The sequence below is a fragment of the Nilaparvata lugens genome, chromosome 10 (assembly GCF_014356525.2).
Source record: "Nilaparvata lugens isolate BPH chromosome 10, ASM1435652v1, whole genome shotgun sequence".
NCBI classification, from domain to species: Eukaryota; Metazoa; Arthropoda; class Insecta; order Hemiptera; family Delphacidae; genus Nilaparvata; species Nilaparvata lugens.
In genome coordinates this window covers 10,069,983-10,086,839 of record NC_052513.1, presented here as the reverse complement: position 1 = coordinate 10,086,839, position 16,857 = coordinate 10,069,983, and the positions used below count along the sequence as shown (strand labels likewise).

General features: G+C 37.0%; 1 protein-coding gene across 2 annotated transcripts in view; it reads left to right on the top strand.

Moving 5' to 3' along the window:
• Positions 1-306: 306 nt before the first annotated feature.
• The window catches only part of LOC111062982 (protein abrupt), a 33,437-nt gene continuing 16,886 nt past the window's right edge, over positions 307-16,857 (top strand). Inside the window, exon 1 of one of the 2 annotated variants that reach the window (XM_039436251.1) lies at positions 307-736. The gene's annotated coding sequence lies outside the window, so the exon portion shown is untranslated. Of the gene's footprint in view, positions 737-3,739; positions 3,766-16,857 lie in introns of those variants that run through there. The other variant, XM_039436253.1, reaches the window with a different exon arrangement.

Sequence of the window (16,857 nt, the reverse complement as noted above, 5' to 3'; positions counted from 1 at the left end):
TGTCGAATGATAGACAAGGATAGCAAAACCAAAGTTGATCAAATACTGTCATTATAACGTGGACCTCACTATAGTAATAGTAGAAGTAGCAGAAGGTATTAGTCTAATTTTTATAGTATAACTAAATATACGAGTTGGCCTACTTGAAGCTCTGCGATTAGCTGAGTGAGTTAGCTTTAGGGAATCAGCCAATCATGTCAATTTGTCTGAATAAACGCTTTGTGTGGCCTGACCCAAGGAGGAGAAAAGCCGCATGTTAAACGTTCCAGTTTGTCGTAGTACCACTTTGTCATCGACTTAGCCTACCTGTCAAAACAAAACTCAAAAATGTTGTTCATGTAAGAGGTTATGTTATTTTGTGGTTTTTGACATTTTGACTTTTTTTGAAACCTTACTTTTAAGAATAACAAGCGAATAATTATATTTTAATTTACAAAAATATTTGTAGAGTGATATTTTTTATTGTAACGTTCTAGTGTTTTGTATAATTTACGGCATTAACAATAAATCTAATGGCTAATGTTAGTTCAATAATATTAGACCAATCAATAAGATTGTTTTTATTATTACAAAACGTTAAATAATTGAAAATTTGAAAATGTGCTTTGTCTTTGCTGTATAAACATATCCATTACGATATATTGCCGCATTAACTTGAGACAACGTTTTTTACTGTGAACTGTGTAATGTGGGTAATTGAAAAAATCACAATTTTCCCCAACAAGACTTGATGCAGGTTTGTAATTAACTTACATTAAGACATTTTATATATTTAAATATTAGGTTTAGCATTGTTTTGCTTAATTTATCTATCATTAACCGTTAACTCTATCCTCTAACTAATAAGATGGTAACAAAAATTAACTGACAGTCGTCAACTCATCATAATAGCAGTTGGTAACAAATAGAATAGATAGCCTACATAATAATAAATACTTTTAACTAAAGTTTAATCTGTTACTCTCCATAATAGAAAACTCACACAATGATTATAGTATAGTGAGTTATCCAGCAACATATAGGCCTACCTCTCAATGCCCTATGAAACTATACTGCAAGCAGCTATTGGTAATCCCGTCCTGTCCCCGAACCTATGGATTGGGGTACAGTTAAGATTTAATTCACGAAAACGTCGACAGCCCCAAAAGTAAGTCTTTAATTTGCACTAACCTTGGAACTGGCGAGGAAGTGGACTGTATCTCGTGTGTAGAAGCTACTGCTGACGATATCCTGTCTTTATGCGTAGGCCTATATGATATTGTACATATATCACGAAACGAAACGAGGTAATTGCATTCAGCTCGAATGCCACGGAACAGGAGAAACGGAATGAAACGATGTTGACTTCTCGAGCACGCTTCTTGAAGTGCTGGGTTGAAAGATAAACGGGGAGGATGAAGGAGGGGTGAGGGAGAGAGGTTATCTTGCCTCTTTGGGGAGGGGGAAGGGGAGGAAAGCACAAACCAATCAACCTGCAATCAAGGCTGCCGATCCTCCATGAATCCACCATCTCCGCCCGCCTTGGAATGCCCCATTCCCAAGAACATAAACTCAAAAAAAACTAAAATTTAAAAGTAAAAGAAAAACAAAACAACATGCACTGAACGGTAGAAAAGGAAAAACGAATGGAAAAAGAAATAGGAAAGGAAAACGGAAAACTTGGTGTGTGGGTTAAACTAATAGGGAAGTATGGGGGCAAGTTTCCTAACTGGCCTAACATACTCACCAGAGTTAGTTTTCACGTGAGCTGAGCGCACAACACCCTCAGCATCACTTATGATTTGGGTGACTCTACCTAATGGGTATGATAAGGGTGATGAATTGTCCTCTTTAATCCATACTAACTGCCCTACCTGAAGGTTTGTGTCACTCTCAAACCACTTATTCTTCTGTTGAAGAGTGTGGAGGTATTCACTCTCCCACCTCTTCCACAATCTCTGTGTGAAGCGATTATCCTTTTCCCAACGAGACAGTCTGTGCTCGTTGACATCACTCACGTCAATTTCAGGAACCGCCAACAGAGGGCGACGAACAAGGAAATGTCCGGGAGTCAGCGCCTCGTAGTCATCAGGAGATGAAGAGAGCGCATACAACGGTCTTGAATTGAGTATCGCCTCAATTTTCACCAACAGAGTGGAAAGCTCAACAATAGTTAGGACCGAATTTCCCACTTTACGAAACAAATGGAATTTCACATTTTTAATATTAGACTCACAGATTCCATTCATGAAAGGAGCATGTGGAATATTAAAACGAAATTGGATGCTTTTAGATGACATCGCATCACAAACGTTGGATTGATTTTCTGATGATCTGAGAAATTCAACAATTTCCTTCAATTGTCGCACAGCACCTTTGAAATTCGTCCCTTGATCACAGAATATTTCTTTAGGCAATCCACGCCTAGAAACAAAACGATGGAGAGTGTTAATAAACTCTTCGGATGAAAGACTTGTAAGCACCTCAATGTGACAAGCTTTTGTTGCCAGACAGACAAACAGTGCAAAGTATGCCTTGTACGTACGAGCTTTGGGCCGAATACTCTCTTTGACAGTGAAAGGACCAGCTAGATCGACCGCAGCCTTCAGAAAGGGAGCACTGGGAACAACACGAGAGCTGGGAAGATCACCCATGACGGGAGCAACAGGAGTTGCATTGAATAAACGGCAATGAGTACAATTGAAAATCACATTTCTGATAACACTGTGTGCTCCAGCAATCCAAAAATAACGCTGAATAAGAGCACGCACTATTCTTGGTCCAGCATGAAGATGAGAAATATGATAATACTCAATGAGGAGTTTAGTAAAATGACTATCCACAGCTCTTGTAAAAAACATTTCATTTTGAATATTACTGGAGCTATAAAACTGAGAGGGTCATACAGGCGCACGATAAAGGACAGAACAGTGCGCGTGTGTGTCTGAGTTTTTCTTTTGAAACTCTGGAACGGAGACTTTAATATGAAAACAATCAGTAGTTGGGTTCCACATTATGCCAAGAACTTTCACATTTGAATTAGGCTCATCACTGATATGAAGTGGTACTTGAGTGTTTTCAGAACAAATCAATTCCAAGAACTCAGGAGAATTACTGCTCCATTTATTCAACTTGATATGAGCACAGTTTAGAAGATTACAAAGTTGTGATTTTATTTCACAGATTTCTTCCAACGAATTAGCACATGTGAGAAAATCGTCGTGATATATATCATCACGAATAGCTGCTGCTGCCAACGGAAATTTATCTCCTTCATCTTTCGCCAGTTGAATGAGAGTACGTTGAGCAAGAAAACCAGACGGTTTCAAACCATATGTGATTGTTTTGAGCTCATAAACGACAATATCATCGGAAGGATCTTTATGAAACAATATGAGAAGGAAAGAACAATCTTCTTCATCAACGAGGATAGCACTATACATTTTCGTAACATCACACGTGAATACGAATGAGTGAAGTCTGAATCTAGTTAACACATCACATATGTCATTTAACAATTTTGGACCTGAATGAAGAACTTGATTCAACAAAATGTGACTCTTTTTAGTAGACCCATCAAATACAACACGAACCTTTGTTGTAGGTGATGACGGATTGAATACACAAAAATAAGGAATAAAATATTTACCTGGTTTTTTAGCAACTTCCATATGATCCAAAAGAAGATACTCTTCCATAAATGATACGCAATCAGATTTCAAACGAGCATCACGCAGCATACACCGCTCAAAATATCACAATTTTCCCCAACAAGACTTGATGCAGGTTTGTAATTAACTTACATTAACACATTTTATATATTTAAATATTAGGTTTAGCATTGTTTTGCTTAATTTATCTATCATTAACCGTTAACTCTATCCTCTAACTAATAAGATGGTAACAAAAATTAACTGACAGTCGTCAACTCATCATAATAGCAGTTGGTAACAAATAGAATAGATAGCCTACATAATAATAAATACTTTTAACTAAAGTTTAATCTGTTACTCTCCATAATAGAAAACTCACACAATGATTATAGTATAGTGAGTTATCCAGCAACATATAGGCCTACCTCTCAATGCCCTATGAAACTATACTGCAAGCAGCTATTGGTAATCCCGTCCTGTCCCCAAACCTATGGATTGGGGTACAGTTAAGATTTAATTCACGAAAACGTCGACAGCCCCAAAAGTAAGTCTTTAATTTGTACTAACCTTGGAAGTGGACTGTATCTTGTGTGTAGAAGTTACTGCTAACGATATCCTGTCTTTATGCGTAGGCCTATATGATATTGTACATATATCACAAAACGAAACAAGGTAATTGTGTTCAGCTCGAACGCCACGGAACAGGAGAAACGGAATGAAACGATGTTGACTTCTCGAGCACGCTTTTTGAAGTGCTGGGTTGAAAGATAAACGGGGAGGATGAAGGAGTGGTGAGGGAGAGAGGTTATCTTGCCTCTTTGGGAGAGGGGGAAGGGGAGGAAAGCACAAACCAATCAACCTGCAATCAAGGCTGCCGATCCTCCATGAATCCACCATCTCCGCCCGCCTTGGAATGCCCCATTTCCAAGAACATAAACTCAAAAAAAAACTAAAATTTAAAAGTAAAAGAAAAACAAAACAACATGCACTGAACGGTAGAAAAGGAAAAACAAATGGAAAAAGAAATAGGAAAGGAAAACGGAAAACTTGGTGTGTGGGTTAAACTAATAGGGAAGTATGGGGGCAAGTTTCCTAACTGGCCTAACATACTCACCAGAGTTAGTTTTCACGTGAGCTGAGCGCACAACACCCTTAGCATCACTTATGATTTGGGTGACTCTACCTAATGGGTATGATAAGGGTGATGAATTGTCCTCTTTAATCCATACTAACTGCCCTACCTGAAGGTTTGTGTCACTCTCAAACCACTTATTCTTCTGTTGAAGAGTGTGGATGTATTCACTCTCCCACCTCTTCCACAATCTCTGAGTGAAGCGATTAACCTTTTCCCAACGAGACAGTCTGTGCTCGTTGACATCACTCACGTCAATTTCAGGAACCGCCAACAGAGGGCGACGAACAAGGAAATATCCGGGAGTCGGCGCCTCGTAGTCATCAGGAGATGAAGAGAGCGCATACAACGGTCTTGAATTGAGTATCGCCTCAATTTTCACCAACAGAGTGGAAAGCTCAACAATAGTTAGGACCGAATTTCCCACTTCACGAAACAAATGGAATTTCACATTTTTAATATTAGACTCACAGATTCCATTCATGAAAGGAGCATGTGGAATATTAAAACGAAATTGGATGCTTTTAGATGACATCGCATCACAGATGTTGGATTGATTTTCTGATGATTTGAGAAATTCAACAATTTCCTTCAATTGTCGCACAGCACCTTTGAAATTCGTCCCTTGATCACAGAATATTTCTTTAGGCAATCCACGCCTAGAAACAAAACGATGGAGAGTGTTAATAAACTCTTCGGATGTAAGACTTGTAAGCACCTCAATGTGACAAGCTTCTGTTGCCAGACAGACAAACAGTGCAAAGTATGCCTTGTACGTACGAGCTTTGGGCCGAATACTCTCTTTGACAGTGAAAGGACCAGCTAGATCGACCGCAGCCTTCAGAAAGGGAGCACTGGGAACAACACCCATGACGGGAGCAACAGGAGTTGCATTGAATAAACGGCAACGAGTACAATTGAAAATCACATTTCTGATAACACTGTGTGCTCCAGCAATCCAAAAATAACGCTGAATAAGAGACGCACTATTCTTGGTCCAGCATGAAGATGAGAAATATGATAATACTCAATGAGGAGTTTAGTAAAATGACTATCTTTATGTATCAAACAAGGATGCTTGGCTTCATATCCTAAAGCACTATTTACCAATCTGCCACCAACACGAATCACACCATCACAATCCAAGAATACAGACAATTTTTGGAAACTCTTATCACAAGGTTTACCCTCTTTCAATAATTCGAGTTCACGATTGAAATGACACTTTTGAACAATTTTAACACAATAAATTTGTGCACATTTCAACTCTTGAACACTAAGTGCGCCTGATTTACGACAGACACCACTAATTGATGCTTTACAGTTATTCACGAAACGTAAAACATAAGCACAGGAACGTAACAATCTCATGTATGAGGAGAAACGTGTTATCTGAATAACAGCAGTCTCTTCAGTGATATTCAAAACAACACCTTCATTTTGTTTCACATCAGGCAGAATTTCAGTAGCAGGGTAAGTCATAGATGACAACGGCCAACATGACAACGAATTAGAACACCACGTTGGAGCATTGAACCAATCTTGCAAATTGCACAAATTTTGGGGAGAAATGCCTCTTGAACCAACATCGACAATATTGAAATCAGTACCAATGTGGTTCCAATCTGAATTATTAGTCAACTCTAATATTCTCACAACACGATTTGCAACAAACGTTTGCAACTTGTAAGGAGGTATATGCAACCAAGATAAAACAATAGTTTAATCACTGAACAGAAACGTAGATTGAAGATTGATTTTTTCCAGTGAAGGAAGGACTGAAACATACAATCGCGAAAGCAACAATGCAGCTTGAAGCTCTAATCGAGGAATAGACAGAGTTTTCAACGACGCAACTTTAGTTTTAGCTTTCAACAGGAAGCATTTCACCGTAGATTCTGACGACACAACTCTCAAGAAGATACAAGCACAGATTCCTTTCTGCGATGCGTCGGAAAACCCAAGTATTTGACAAGAAAAAGCATCGCCATAAACGCATCGAGGAATTGAAATTGAACTTAGAGCAGGAAGCTCTCTCATCAGCTCGTTCCAGCATTCGTTGTAGTCAACAGGAATCGGCGTATCCCAATCGATGTCCAACTTCCACAGCTCTTGTAAAAAACATTTCATTTTGAATATTACTGGAGCTATAAAACTGAGAGGGTCATACAGGCGCGCGATAAAGGACAGAACAGTGCGCTTAGAGTTTTTCTTTTGAAACTCTGGAACGGAGACTTTAATATGAAAACAATCAGTAGTTGGGTTCCACATTATGCCAAGAACTTTCACATTTGAATTAGGCTCATCACTGATATGAAGTGGTACTTGAGTGTTTTCAGAACAAATCAATTCCAAGAACTCAGGAGAATTACTGCTCCATTTATTCAACTTGATATGAGCACAGTTTAGAAGATTACAAAGTTGTGATTTTATTTCACAGATTTCTTCCAATGAATTAGCACCTGTGAGAAAATCGTCATGATATATATCATCACGAATAGCTGCTGCTGCCAACGGAAATTTATCTCCTTCATCTTTCGCCAGTTGAATGAGAGCACGTTGAGCAAGAAAACCAGACGGTTTCAAACCATATGTGATTGTTTTGAGCTCATAAACGACAATATCATCGGAAGGATCTTTATGAAACAATATGAGAAGGAAAGAACAATCTTCTTCATCAATGAGGATAGCACTATACATTTTCGTAACATCACACGTGAATACGAATGAGTGAAGTCTGAATCTAGTTAACACATCACATATGTCATTCAACAATTTTGGACCTGAATGAAGAACTTGATTCAACAAAATGTGACTCTTTTTAGTAGACCCATCAAATACAACACGAACCTTTGTTGTAGGTGATGACGGATTGAATACACAAAAATAAGAAATAAAATATTTACCTGGTTTTTTAGCAACTTCCATATGATCCAAAAGAAGATACTCTTCCATAAATGATACGCAATCAGATTTCAAACGAGCATCACGCAGCATACACCGCTCCAACGACAGAAAACGATTTAAAGCAACATCATGAGATTCATGAAACTTGAGTTGATTAGTGTCAACTTTGAAAGTGAGATGAACAACATATCTTCCTTCAGTATCACGCGTGTGAGTTTCAGCAAAATGTTTCTCACAAAACTCATCATCGGGACTAGGAAATTTATGATTAGGAATTTCTTCACTTTCCCAAAACTTATGAATCAAATTATTCAACGAGTTCTCAGAGGTGGGACACGTCATTAATGCAGTCAATGACTGATTAAGAAGACCGGAATGATTTGGAAATTCACCCAAAATAATGTCACCAAACACTGTAGGAATCACGCAAAACAAACACTCTTCACTAGATGAGACTTGACTATGATGACATAATATTTTGTTGAATAACTGGCATCCTAATAGAAGGTCAACGGAACATTGTTCATAGAACACAGGATCAGCAAGGTTGAATTTTTTCAACTCATTTTGCACTTTCGAACTGAGATAAATAGGGGGCAATGAACCAACTATTTTATCAATCACGTAAGCCTCAGCTTCTAGATGAGGGTGATTTGAGCCCTTAGGTTTCAACAAACATTTCACAACACCAGAAGAATTCCCTACACTCGAGGAATTCAAACCAGAGAAATTTTGATGACAATCATGAACAGATAAACCAAGTTTCATAACAAGATCTTTTGTGATGAAATTAACAGTACTACCAGAATCAATCATTAAACGAACCAGATGAATTTTTAATAACTGCTTGAGCAGTACCTGGAACAACACTCGTTTTAGGAATTAAACTAACAATTTATGACTTATCAATAACATTATCAGTGATACCACAATGCTTAGAAGAATTTGAATTCTCAACAACATTCATAGTGCTATCAGTTTGAGTGATGGAATCAACGGATTTCGATTTCAAAGCAACTTTAGAAACTTCAGGAACTTACAATGATTTCAGAGTGGTAATACTATCACCTACTTTAACAAGAAAATCTTGAAGCGATTGTAACAAAGGTTTAAATGGGATTGAACTAGTTTTCAAAATCTCATTTACGTAGTAGTTAGCTAGCACCCTATCACTTTCATAACGCTTGCATAGAGTTTTCCATGCCAAATCAAAATCACTACTTATCTGAAAAGATTTCACTACTCTGGCTGATTCGCCTTTCAACAAATTATGCAAAATATGAGATTTATGAACAGAAGAATAATATTTATCATCCACAATCAATGATGAAAAGATATTTTTGAATCTAGGCCAGTCTGAAATATCAGAGTCATCAAACGGTTTTATTTCAGTTGGAGGTAATATCATGTTCAAACGGGGAGAATGAGAGGTTGAAGGTGAAGGTTCACTTTTCTCCTTTGGCTTCTCATTTTTCATTTGATTCAATTTATCACGAGCATTTATTATTGCACAGGATAAATTATCAATAACGGTAAGTGATTGATATTCAGGTTCTTTAGTAGGTTCAACTTGAATAGATAATTCATTGATTTCATCTAAGAGTGCAGAATATTCTTTCACAGTATTTTCAATAGATATGCTTCTTATCAAAAATTGAGATTGAATTTTAGGATCATTGATGTCCTTCAACAATTCATAAGCTTGTTGAACACGGCTAAACAAAGTTTCTTTCTTCTTCACACGAATAGTAAGCAAGGCTTGTGGGCTTGCCATTGTAACTAAGTAACTGATTAGATAAACAAGGAGATTTGGAAAGGAACTTTGTAACTGGATTTAACATTGATATCAGTGCATGTACCAACAAGTAACTCTACTATTAACGAATTGAAATTTAAATTGAAAAATAAATCTCTTGGAAATAGAACATATCCCAGGCCTGGTCGGACCATGTGGTAATCCCGTCCTGTCCCCAAACCTATGGATTGGGGTACAGTTAAGATTTAATTCACGAAAACGTCAACAGCCCCAAAAGTAAGTCTTTAATTTGCACTAACCTTGGAACTGGCGAGGAAGTGGACTGTATCTTGTGTGTAGAAGTTACTGCTGACGATATCCTGTCTTTATGCGTAGGCCTATATGATATTGTACATATATCACGAAATGAAACGAGGTAATTGCATTCAGCTCGAACGCCACGGAACAGGAGAAACGGAATGAAACGATGTTGACTTCTCGAGCACGCTTCTTGAAGTGCTGGGTTGAAAGATAAACGGGGAGGATGAAGGAGGGGTGAGGGAGAGAGGTTATCTTGCCTCTTTGGGAGAGGGGGAAGGGGAGGAAAGCACAATCCAATCAACCTGCAATCAAGGCTGCCGATCCTCCGTGAATCCACCAGCTATAATATAGGCTACTGTGCACCCCTGGGGCCTGGGCAATATTGGTAACTTGGTGTAGGGTGTGATACACAAATGGGCCAGGAGTGACCATAACCAAGTTCTGTTTAGCCTTCAATAGGGCATATCCAACCTCTCAATAAGCATCGTATCTCAAATAAGTGGATATTCTCTGCCTGGTTGCAAGCTATCCTCAAACTTGCATGTGCTTTGCAGTGTGCATGAAAACCTCACATGGAAAGACTTTTACAGTAAACCTATCAGCCCCACAAGGTCCTTAATCATCCTTAAGATCATTATTATACTATCAAATCATAGATCAAACAGTATCTTCGTTGAATTCCAGGTTTGAGATCTTTTGAATTTTTAATAAATATTAAAAAATTCTTACTATGTAAAGATTCTCATAAAAATGACATATCTTGTTCTGTGAGGGCGATGTAGTTTCTTACCGCCTTCTCCTCCATATTTATAATAGATTTTTCAAAAGACGACAATGTTGAGAACCTGCAAGACTGCACAATCTGTTCTCAAGAAAAATCCTCATTTTAGAGTTTAGAGGTCTTACACCAGAACCGCACGAGTTTGTGCGTATTATTACACCGTACCGGGTGTCAACATCAACAGCCGAGATTGAAAACAGAAAAGAAAATAATAATTATACTGATGGTGATGCCCACATAAGTTCTTAGGCTTGTGCGTCGGTAATGAATGAGAGGGATGATGATGAGAGATGACAACTTTTTTTAGGTAATCGGAACCAATGACTTATCGTCTCCTCCGAAAGACGGGGTGGCCGTATCCATGTGATTGTGCTGTGGTCAAAAACTTTTGCCCCGGTCGAGAATCGAACTCGAGCTCTTTTGATTATTAGACCGGCGCGTTCACTTACTCCAACAAGTCACCCAATATAATATATGAGAGGAATGAGCTGTAAATACTGTATGTTATAGTGTGTTAATAGCATAAAAGAACAAATAATGTGATCTTGAAGGTGGACTTTGGTCCCACAATATTTGAATGAAGTCGGCACCGCTGCAATGCTCTACTGCACAGATTTAAAAATCACTGCAAATGAAACATTGCTATGGTGAGGTCCACGTTATAATGGCAGTGAAGAAAGATAGGAGAAGCTGATACCGGTATATATAATGAATTATTAACTGTTAACACGTTTTTAAAATTTATTGTAATTATAATCACTTTTATAATATTTCATGATTTTGATACCATAGTCAATGATGTATCTCAGTTCCTTTGTTGGTTGAAACAGTGAGGAAAGAACAAAGTTCCTCCTTTTTTCTGTGGTTGAATCCATGTGAATATCCCCATGCTGGAAGTAACCGTTTTGTATCTTCAGATTAAATTTTGCCATGTTTCTAAGAGTCTAGTTCTATAATAATACCTTCTACATCTTCTTCAAATCGTCCTACAACTCATTTGCCTGTTCTTCTACCTGTTAAAGCATTGAAGTCACCTAATAGCCTAGTTTTTATTTCCACTTATTGATGCTACCAACAGGTCTTTTAGTTTATCCTCAACATACATTTCTTTTCGTTCTTTGAGTCATCGTCAACTGTAGGAGCATAAACTGCAACACAACATCCTGTTATTCTTTCAAATCTACTTGAATATTGAATAATTTTAATTGAAGTTGAAAATGTTCAGCAAAAACTTGGATTCTAACCCACAACCTTTCTTTCATTCTGTGCGTCAAGAGTGCACTCGCCGAAGACCTTTGTTTGGGTTTTTATTGTTACTTAAACTTGTATATCAAATTCAATAAATTCGTTTTAATGATTAAAATTGAATATTAGTCTTATTTATAAGACCTGTAGGTTGTGTAACTTTACAAATTGAATCTGATTCTAAAATATCCATAGCAAAGTTTATAATTGTAAAGTGTCCTTCAGTTGTTCCAATCCTAGGCCTAGAATCATGTATTGATCTCAACTTGATTGAAAGAGTTGACTCTATAGATAAAAAAATGATAAAAATTATCAAGTGGATGAGGAAAAACAGGCTATCTATAAAAAAAACAAACATGTCTTCGACGGCCTTGGGCGTTTTCCTGATATTTGCAAGATTAAATTGAAAAAAAAATGCATCACCAAAAATAAGTCCTGCTCGGCGTACCCCACTCAAAATTAAAGAGAAGTTTCGAGAAACTTTGGAATCACTAAAGTCAGAAGGTATTATAACTCCAGTTGAAGAGCCTGTTAACTGGATAAATAACGTTGTAGTTGTTGAAAAGCCGGATGGATCACTGAGAATTTGTATTGACCCAGTTGAACTTAATAAATATATAATCAGGGAACGTTATCTCATTCCAACAGTGGAAGAACTAGCACCAAAATTGTCACACAAGAAGGTGTTTACTGTATTAGATATTAAAGATGCATTCTAGCATATTGCACTTGATGAGGAGTCCAGTAAGCTGTGTTCATTTAACACAGGATTTGGAACATACAGATTTTTACGAGCACCATTTGGTCTGTCGTGCTTGCTTAAACTGTTTCAGAGGTTAGTGCACAAATACTTTGGAGATATTGAAGGCATCTCACTGTACTTTGATGACCTCTGCATTGCTAGTAATTCAAAAGAAGATAAATCATTCGAATTAATTATTGGAATTAATTAATTTTATTAAAAATAAAAAAGGCATATGTCCATACTTTGTAAATTAGACATTTTTATGCCAAATTTCAATTTAATCAGTTCGGAAGTTCAGATCTGATGATGCAACAAACTTGTATTTCGTATCCCGTACAACCTTCCTTTATTAATAACTAGCCGGCAGGCTCGCTTCGCTCGGATTCGCCCCCTGGACCCCCGGCTGGATCATCCAGATATTTAGACCCTAGCTGTACTTCTGTACCAAGTTTGAATATTTTCTCTCAATTGATTCTTGAAAAATATGAGAAAACGCAGTAAAACCGCCCTTAATGGGCTTATCTTTGGCGTAATTATGTATTCCTCTTAAGACAACATTTCTGACCCTTAAAATTAAATATTAATTTTATTTATTATAATCAATAATTCAAATTATTAATTATTGGAATTGATAAATTTTATTAAAAATAAAAATAGGCTTATATCCATCCTTGGTAAATTAAACATTTTTATGCAAAATTTCGAGTTAATCCGTTCGGAAGCTCAGATCTGATGATACAACAAACTTGTATTTCTTATCCCGTACATCCTTCCTTTATTAATAACTAGCCGGCAGATAGACCATTGCTTATCTTTTGTACCGAATCTGAACAAGATCTGTCAATTTTAGCTCTTGAGAACGTGTAGAAAGCACAGGTAAACTAAAAAAACTGCGGAACTTGGGTTTTTCCAAGACCCTCCCAATACAACATTTTTATACCTCAGCTGAACCTGTGTACTAAATTTGAAAATTTTCTCTCAATTAGTTCTTGAAAAATGTGAGAAAACGCAGAAAAAACGGTAGGGAACGCTGGGAAAAGCAGTGAAACCGCCTATTTTGGGCGTATCTTTGGCGTAATTCTGAGTACTCTCAAGAATGAATTTCTGGACCCTGGCTGAACTTCTGTTCAAAATGTTAACATGGTCTGTCAATTAGTTTTTGAGATGGCCTAGAGAACGCAGGAAAAACGCTCAAAACCCGCCAATCTTGGGCGGAACTTAGGCGTCTTAACTTTAGGCGGAACTCAACTTAAAAAAAAAATCAATTCAAAACTTCCAATACAACATTTTTGTACCTCAGCTAAGCCTATGTACCAAGTTTGAACATTTGTATAGGGTAGGGTTTGAACTTTAGGGTATAAGCAAGTTGTATAGGGTAGAAATGGTAGGTTTGCATTATTTTGAAAAATACCCCTTTTTTGAAAATTCGTAGCTCCAGCTCCAAAAATGGCAGAGGCCTGCGCGACCACTTAATTTATTGGAAATTTAGTTATCTTTAATTTTGTAAAGAATGCTTTTTCTCGAAAAACTCAAGGTTTTTGAGATTAAATGGATGAATGCAAAAAATACGAAATTTTGGGGGTGAAGCCGCCCTCTGGCGTGTCAGCGAATTCCAGATTCGAATTCAGCGCCCCAAAATACATATAGAACCGTCGAGAAAAATTCTTTCGGGGCTGTTTCCTGAAAAACGACCATTTGACTGGACTATAATATCGTCCTCTCATCTGGCTTTACATATACAACTATACAATCAAATTCAATATCTATGATCTGATTATATGATACTAGCCGTCAGGCTCGCTTCGCTCGCCTTATACGTCTAGCCAGGGGGCTCCGCCCCCTGGACCCCCGACTGGATCGTCCAAGAATGAGATCAGCAGGCTCGCTTCGCTCGCCTGCATTTTTCATTTGAGCATTTTTATCATATGTTAGGACAATCCAGTCGGGGGTTCAGACTAAACGTCTGGCTAAACGGATATGGCGAGCGAAGCGAGCCTGACGGCTAGTAATATAATATTCCCAGGATTGAAGTAGCAGTGCCCAATCAATTATTTTTTCGCGATAAATGCATTTAAATCTTCAACTTGGTGCCAACCTAACAAATTCAACTCAACTTAATACCAACCTGACAAAATTATTAATTTAGTTGCCAGTTAACAACTGTTTCGAAGAGGTACTCTATCTAGATTATAGTTCTATAGTAACATATGATATGGAAATTTCAATTATAATTAAGAGATTGGGAGAAGAAGAATATACATGCTAAAAGACGAACTTTAAACCCTTAAAAACAACCCTTAGAGTTGGAATATTGCCAAAAGATTTCTTAGTGCGCCTCTAAAGGGCCAACTGAACATACCTACCAAATTTGAACGTTTTTGGTCCGGTAGATTTTTAGTTATGCGAGTGAGTGAATGAGTGAGTCAGTCAGTCAGTGAGTGCCATTTCGCTTTTATATATTATATAGATACTAGCTTACCTGGCGAACTTCGTACCGCAAAAAAATCAATGTATCTCATGTCACACTTGACTTTATTTGGTGAATCATGAAATTTATCTGACAATCAATATTTTCATTTACATCTCAATACGGACTTCCTATGTCCTTAGTCATGTAGCATTTATTATTCCGAAAATATATTCTTCTCAATCAATTGGTAGTAATATCGGACAGGTGTGTGCACTCCAATTGAAAACAATGCATCGAATCTAATCGTCCGATCCGTCCGATGACGATCTGTGTGCGCCTACCTTAAATACACAATTTATCACAGGGTGACGTATTTATTACAGCTGGTAACTTTAGATGCTGAATCATATTATCACAATATGATCTTGAATCATGATGATCATCTTTCTGTTCTTCCGTTTGCCGCTCGGCCAAAAATTCTGAAAACATGGGTCTGTAAAATGGATTAATAATTTATAATTATTAGCCCCCCTATTAAAATTTTTGGTCAGAAACCATCCCCAATATTCACACAACATATCCCCAAAGTTTCATGCCGTTCTGTCAAGTAGTTTTTACGTCTATAGGGAACAAACAAACTAGCACACAGTCATTCACTTTTATATATATAGATCACTGTGTAATGGGGCCTTAAGTAACGTTTCCCAGTTTATTAACATTTGTATTATCAATATAATTTGTAAATTGAAACTATTATACCTGTTTCTTCCTCTACTTCATCAAATTTATGCTTACAGAGCCAGCATTCAATTGTTACATTCTACTGTTAATCATTTTTAAGCAATGAATATTCAATTTTGGTATTTAACTGGATCTTATCATAAATTCAAACGATTCCGGTTTTTAATTAAACCTCCGAAAACAACCCTAAATACGTAATCCACCGCCGCTTTCTAATTACCTTCCCCATTTAGTCCGTATTCGCTCCCAAGTATCGGTGAAGTACGCTATTTTTCAACCACATTTTCTGTGAGGAAAATCCAGACTCCAGCCAAATTCTTATTAAGAATGCAATTTATTATGAAGTACAAGAGAGAAGAAGAGTATTTTTTAAGTGAATAGCCTTGAAGACGTTTTTCCTTGAGGCTGCTCTCCAGAAAACTTTGTATCTAGAAGTATCTAAAAAAACAACGTAGCTAAGTAACAGTTAACTTTTTTACATTACTAGATTACAGTACTAGTACCTCTAGAATAGTAGGGTACGGTACACTGATTCGTTTCTCATTCTATCAAACATAATAGACTCAATTCATTCACTTCTATCTACCGCCTCTACATCTCATAATCCACATAGTATTCAGGCTCATGTGAACATAATAAACAAATAGAATGATTTTTAACTATTTCAAATTTGTTGTAATATAAATGTGTTAGCGATTATTTTTGGAGCTTCCCCAACTGTTTCCTTTTTATGACTTCCTATGATCTTTTTATGATGGTCTTCTCGCAACATATTGTAATTTCACGGTGAGGTGGAAAACACTGTAGGCTCTCCACCAATAAATAAAAAACATAAATAAGTAATGACTTTGAACTTTTTCTCTCTCTCCCTTCCTTAATAATATTCACTTGAGAATTTCATTATTATCTCGTTACAATATAAAGTAGCAAAATTATTATTTCTAAATTGAATTTCTGTTCAAGTTTATAACTTAATTACTAGAACATTTTCAAAGTTGAGTGGTAGAGAGGACTTAAAGTCCCAACTCCGCCAAATAAAGGATATTTTCATTTCAAAATAAACGTAACTTTGCTCTTTAGGCCTACATCTCTTCGGATTTGTATATTTTGTTGTCCGTTCCTATCTAAAAATATCAGAAACAGACATTACAGAGAAAGGTGAAACATAAAAATGATACTCTATTCGAACTATAAAAATAATTCAATTA